Genomic DNA, 6,917 nt, shown 5'->3' with positions numbered 1-6,917 from the left:
GGTATAGGGAACTTTCAGGATAGCATTTGAAATATAAATAAAGAAAATAAAAAAAAATACTGCAAAAAAAAGCAGTAGGGAAAATAATGTCAAGTAACATATAAGGACTGGTGTATAATAATTACCCCAGACATTTCACTGGATACTATAAAATCCAGAAAATCCTGGGCAGATTTCATACAGATACTAAGAAAACACATATGCCACCAGGGCTACTATACCTGGCAAAACTCTCAACTACAATTGATAGAGAAAAAAGATATTCCTTTGCAAAGCTAAATTTACATAATATCTTTCCACAAATCAAGCCGTACAAAGGATAATTGATAGAAAACACCAACACAAAGAGGGAAACTCCACCCTAGAGAAAGCAAGAAAGTAATCTTTCAACAAACCAAAAAGAAGATAGTCACACAAACTTATTTCTACCTCTAACAACAAAAATACCAAGAACTAGCAGTCACTTTTCCCTAATATATCTCAGCATCAATGTACTCAATTCCCAAAGAAAAATACATAGACTAACAGACTGGATACATAAACAGGATGCAGTACTTTGCTACATACAGGAAAAGGAGTTCAGTGACAAGGAAAGACAACTACTACCTCAGAATAAAAGTTTGGAAAATACTATTTAAACAAATGGTCCCAAGAAACAAGCTTTAGTAGCTATTCTATCATTGAATAAAATCAAGTTTCAACCAAAAGTTATCAAAAAGATTAGGCAGGACACATCATACTCATCAAAGGAAATATCTACCAAGATGAACTCTCAATTCTGAATATCTATTCTGCAAATGCAAGGGCACCCACATTCAAAAAAGAAACTTACTAAAGCTCAAAGTACACATTGATACACAATGATAATAGTGTACTATCAACATGCTACTCTCAGCAATAGATAGATCATAAAAACTGAAACTAAACAGAGACACAGTAAAACTAACAGAAGTTATGAAACAAATGGATCTAACATATATTTATAGAATATTTCATCCTAAAGAAAAGAATATACTCTCTTCTCAGTCTCTCGTGGTACCTTCTCCAAAACTGACCATAGTATTGGTCACAAAGCAGGTCTCAACAGATAAATGAAAACTGACAAAATCTCATGCATCCTATCAGATTACCACAGACTGGTCTTCAATATCAAAAAACAATGGAAAGCAAACATGCCTTTGGAAGTTGAATAACATTCTATTCAATGATAACTTGGTCAAGGAAGAAATGAAGAAAGAAAAGTAAAAACGTTTTAGAAGTTAATGAAAATGAAGACCCATCATGCCAAATTTCATGAGACACAATAAAAGCAGTGTTAAGAGGATAAGTAATAGGTCTTTCCAAAACCTGGACTCAGTTGGTCCCTCAACCCGCAGGAGAATCAGGGTCCTGGTACTCAAGTGGGCAAGGAGTCGGAGAAATGACAAACAGACCTTAACACAAGGGAGTGCTGAATCTGAGGGTAATTTCTCAAACTGAGCATCAGACTTACATTACAGAAGAAAACAAGGAAGTTAGGTGATACATTAAGGTCATCCAAAGTACACTGAGGTTACCCAATGCAAAATGACACTTTACACAAAACAGAGAAATGCATACATAAAAGAAACAAGGAACCAGGCAGTGTTTACAACAAGAATAAATTACAGCTGGGGTAAAAATCAGCCCTACTGGGCTGGTGAGGTGGCTCAGTGGGTAAGAGCACCCTACTGCTCTCCCGAAGGTCCAGAGTTCAAATCCCAGCAACCACATGGTGGCTTACAACCACCCATAACAAGGCCTAATGCCCTCTTCTGGAGTGTCTGAAGACAGCTACAGTGTACTTACATATAAATAAATAAATAAATAAATAAATAAATAAATAAATAAATAAATAAAATCAGCCCTACCTAAGGTAATCTTATTCTTAGAAGCCAGGGCAAGGGCTTTATGCATTTGCCATAGTAAAAACTCTAGTCTATTGTATAATTCACCTTCTCCCTAGGCCATTGTAAATTCCTGTTTATGGGAGTAACTCAGCTATTATTCTAAGTGTTTACTCTAGTTCCTTCTTAGACCACAACCCACCTTCCTCCTAGGATATTTTAAATGCCTGCGTAAGGAAGTGACTTTGTTGTTATCTTATGTGTCTGTAGGGAACCTCCATTTATCAGAGGAACCCACCAACTTTCTTCTAATATGTAATGTAGTCTGCCACACATAACTATAATGAGATTTCTAAGTTTACTTTGTTGAACTAACCCTGAGATTTCTACTCTAGTCCAGTAAACTACAATACCTGATTTCTTTCACTATCTTTCTGTCAACACCAGAGGCAATTCATATGAATAAGTAACTTTCTTAGGAAATTCAAAGCCCAAGATTGGCCCAACGATTGCCTAGGATATTGGAACACTGGTGGAGGCCAATCTAACTTAGCTATTTGTCAAATCATTCCTTGGCAGCACTGATAATAAAACAATACTGAAAGAAAGCATACAAAACCCTTCACTAGACTATCACAAGGACATATCTGGGCCACATTGTGTTATGGGAGGCCAAAGATGCTCCAGGAGACCAGTTTCCATGAAACTTTTGCTTCAGGTTTGCAGCCAAGACTTTGGAATTGTCACACAGACTCCACTGAACTGGGTGTGGCAAGCTCTAAGTTCCTTCAAAAGAAAACTGAAGAGAGCATAAACAAGCAGCTTGACAGTACATTTGATATCTCTAGAGAAAAAAAAAGGAATTAGGAATTTTGCCCATGAGTATTATATTATATGGCAAGAAATTATCAAACTCAGGGCTGAAATCAAACAAATAAAAAAAAAAAAAAACTAAACAAAGAATCAACAAAACCAAGGGCTCATTAGTTGAGAAAATGAACAAGATAGATAAATGCTTAGCCACACTAACCAGACAGCACAGAGACAGTATCCAAATTAATAAAATCAGAAGTGAAAAGGGAAACATAAGAATGGAAACTGTGGAAATCCAAAAAAAAATCATCAGATCTTGCTACAAAAGCTTATACTCAACAAAATTGGAAAATCTGGATGAAATGGACAATTTTCTAGACAGATACCAGGTGCCAAATTTTAAACAGAAACATATCAACCATCTAAGCTGTCCCATAAATCTTAAAGAAATAGAAGCAGTCATTAAGTCTTGAAACCAAAAAAAAAAGGCAAGGACCACACAGGATTTGAGGAGAAGTTTCTCAGACCTTAAAGAATACTCATCAAAGTATTCCACAAAATAGGAACTTAAGGAACACTACCCAATTCATTGTATGAAGCCACAATTATGCTTATACATAAGCCACATAAGCATTAAAAATGAAAAGAGAACTTCTGACTAATTTCTCTTATGAACATTTATGCAAAAGTACACAATAAATTCCTTGCCAACCAAATCCAAGAACATCACAATGATCATTCACAGTGATCAATTAGGCTTCATCCCAGGGATGAAGGGATGGCTCAGTTTACTGAAATCCATCAAATTAATCCACTCCATAAACAAACACTAAGTAAAACAGCACATGGTTATTTCATTAGATGCTGAAAAAGTATTTAATAAAATTTAGCATCCCCTCATGATAAAAGTCTTGGACAGATCAGGAATTCAAGGCCCATACCTGAAAATAGTAAAAGCAATATTAAGCAAACTGGTAGCCAACATCAAACTTAAGGGAGAGAAACTCAGGGACTAGATAAGTCTGCTCACTCTCTCAAACTATTCAGTATAGTACTTGCATTCCTTGCCGAGCAATTAGAAAACAAAAGGAGATCATAGGATACAAACAGGAAAGGAAGAATTCAAAATTTGCAGATGATATGATTGCTTACTTAAGAGACCTCAAAAATTCCACCAGAGAACTCCTAAAGCTGATAAACAACTTTAGCAAACTGGATGCATGTAGAATTAGCTCAAACAAATCAATAGCCTTCCTTTACTCAAAGGATAACCAGGCTTCGAAAGAAATTTGGCAAATGAAACCCTTCACAATAATCACAAATATCATCATATACACTGGTGTGACTGCAACCAAGCCACTGAAGATCTGTATAACAAGAACTTCAAGACTATGAAGAAAGAATTTGAAGAAGATCTAAGAAGATGAAAAAATCTCCCATGATCATGGGTTGGCAGGATTAATATAGTAAAAGTGGTCATCTTGCCAAAAGCAATCTACAAATTCAATTCAATCCCCATCAAATTTCCAACTCAAATCTTCGTAGAGTTAGAAAGAACAATTTGCAAATTCATTTGGAATAACCAAAAACCCAGGATAGCAAAAATGACTCTCAACAATAAAAGAGCTTCCAGGGGAAACAACATTCCTGACATCAAGCTGTATTATAATACCAAAAACTGTGTGGTCTTGGTCCAGAGACAGGTAGGAAGATCAATGGAAATGAATTGAAGACCCAGAAATGAACCTGTGTAGCTATGGTCATGTGATACTGGACAAAGGAGCTAAAACCATCCAGGTAAAAAAAAAAGCATTTTTACTAATGATGCTGGAATAACTGTTGTTAACATGTAGAAAAATGCAAATCGACCCCTTCATATCTCCTTGTACAAAACTCAAGTAAAAGTAGATCAAGGAACTCCACATTTAACCAGATATACTGAAATTTATAGAGGGTATAGTGGGAAAGAGCCTCAAAAAACATAGGAACTGGTAAAACATCCTGAACAGAACACCAGGCTGTCTCTGTACATCTGTTAAAAATGTGTAGAGGTCATATATCCAGGCCTTGCATGCTCTTTGGTTGGTGGTTCATTTTCTGTGTTCACCCATATGTCAAGGTCTGTTTTCTCTGTAGGACTTCCTGTGGTGTCCTTGACTTCTCAGGCTCCCTCAATCCTATCACCCACTGTTCCACAAGACTCCCTGAGCCTTGCCTAATATTTGACAGTTGGGATTCTACATCTGTTTCCATCAGATGAATGAAGGGATGAAGTATCTCAGGAGACAGTTATGCTAGGTCCTAGTCTGCACACACAGGAGAGTATCATTAATCTTGCCATAGTTTGAGTCTTTCCCAAGAAATGGGTATCCAGTTATAGCAGTCATTGGTTGGCCATTCCTACAATCTCTGCTCCATCTTAATTAAAGTGAATCTTGTAGACTGGACAAAATTTGACTCAAGGTATTGTGGGTGGGTTGTTGTCCATTTCCCTCTAATGGAAGTCCCACTTGGCTACCGGAGGTCGCCACTTCAGTCTCCATATCTTCAGCTACCAGGAGTTTCAACAAGGATGAACTGCATAAACACCACCCCAGGTCTCAGGCTATTCCCAGAGATGCTCTCCAATTGGCTTCTTTTCTCTCTCTGAGCCCTTTCTTGCACCCTCACATCCACCACACTGGATCCCCATCCCCATTCCACTCTTAGCCCACTCTCTCATCTAGTTCACTAAATTTATCCATCAATCATGCATATTTTATTTCTCCTTCTGAATGAGATATAAGCTTCTTGACTTGAGTCCTCATTGTGACTTAGATACTTTCAATCTGTGGACTGTAGCATGGTTATCCTGTACTTTATGGCTAATGTCCACTTACTAGTGAGTAATAGGTTTGTGTCGTTCTTGGTCAGGTTTACCTCACTAGAGATAATATTTTATAGTTCCATTCATTTTTCTGCAAATTTCCTGATGTTATTTTTTTGAATGGCTACATTGTTTTCCATTGTTTAGATATACCACTTTTTCTTTATCCATTCTTCAGGTGAGGGGCATATAAGTTGTTTCACATGTTTTGCTAGTACAAATAAATCCTCTATAAAGATATTTGGGAAGGTTGCCAGGTGATATATTGGAGCATATTTTACTAATGCTATGTATTTTTTTTTGATTTCCTGACCATATAGACTTCTTTCCTGTCATATTCACTATCTCATCTTGCCCCCCCTTTCCGCTCCACCTCCCCTCTCCCTCCCAAGTCCCTCCCTCCCTTCCTTCCTTCCCTCCCTCTATCTTCTGTGATTATTATGTTCCCCCTTATATGTAGAATTGAATGAAGCATGTATGCTTTAGTGTTCCATCTTTTTCAGCTCCATATGGTTTCTTCTGAGCTTTTGGGCTCATATACTCATATCAGTGAGTAGGGACCATGTGTGTTTATTGTATCTGGGTTACCTCATCCAGCATGACATTTTCTAGTTCCATCCATTTGCCTGTGCATTTCATGAACTCATTGATAGCTTTGTAGTATTTCATTGTGTAAATATACCACATTTTCTGTATCCATTTCTCTGTTGAGGGATATCTGGGTTGTTTCCAGTTTCTGTCTATTATAAAAGTCTGCTATAAACATGGTGAAGCATGTGTCCCTGTTATATGTTGGAGCATGTTTTGTCTATATGCCCAGTAGTGGTATACCTAGGTCTTCAGGTAGAACCACTTCCAATTACCTGAGGAACTTCCAGATTGATTTCCAAAGTTGTTTTATCAATTTCGGCAGCACATATACAAAATTGGAATGATACAGAAAAGATTAGCATGGCCCCTGTGCAAGGTGGGTCTATTTTTTCTTTTTACTTCATTGTCTCACTCCTAAAGTTCATTTACAAAATATCAAGGTTAAAAAACAAACAATCACAGAGAAAGAAAAAAAGAAACAAAGAAAGAAAGAAAAGCCAAGCATGCCTATAATACCATCACTCAGGAAGCAGAAGCAAAGGAATCAGAGTTCTTATCAGTCCTACAGAGAGAGTTCCAGAACAGCTAGGGTAGCACATAGAAAAGCTGTCTCAGAAAAACAAACAAACATCCCAAACAAACAAAAACCACCACCGTAGAAAACAAAAAAAAATTCAGGACTAAAGGACATTAAAATGACACCATCCCAGAATGTACCTGAACCTGAACATGGAGGAAACTCCGAGAATGGCAGTATCCAGTCAGTGGATAGGTACACAGAT

General features: G+C 37.1%; 1 non-coding gene across 1 annotated transcript; it reads left to right on the top strand.

Moving 5' to 3' along the window:
* Nucleotides 1–6,437: 6,437 nt before the first annotated feature.
* Nucleotides 6,438–6,543, top strand: LOC115063327. Its single transcript, XR_003843181.1, has one exon. It is a non-coding gene; the product is annotated as a U6 spliceosomal RNA (small nuclear RNA).
* Nucleotides 6,544–6,917: the final 374 nt, after the last annotated feature.

The sequence above is a fragment of the Mus pahari genome, unplaced genomic scaffold, assembly GCF_900095145.1.
Source record: "Mus pahari unplaced genomic scaffold, PAHARI_EIJ_v1.1 scaffold_6645_1, whole genome shotgun sequence".
NCBI classification, from domain to species: domain Eukaryota; kingdom Metazoa; phylum Chordata; class Mammalia; order Rodentia; family Muridae; genus Mus; species Mus pahari.
This window is presented reverse-complemented; position numbering and strand designations above follow the sequence as displayed.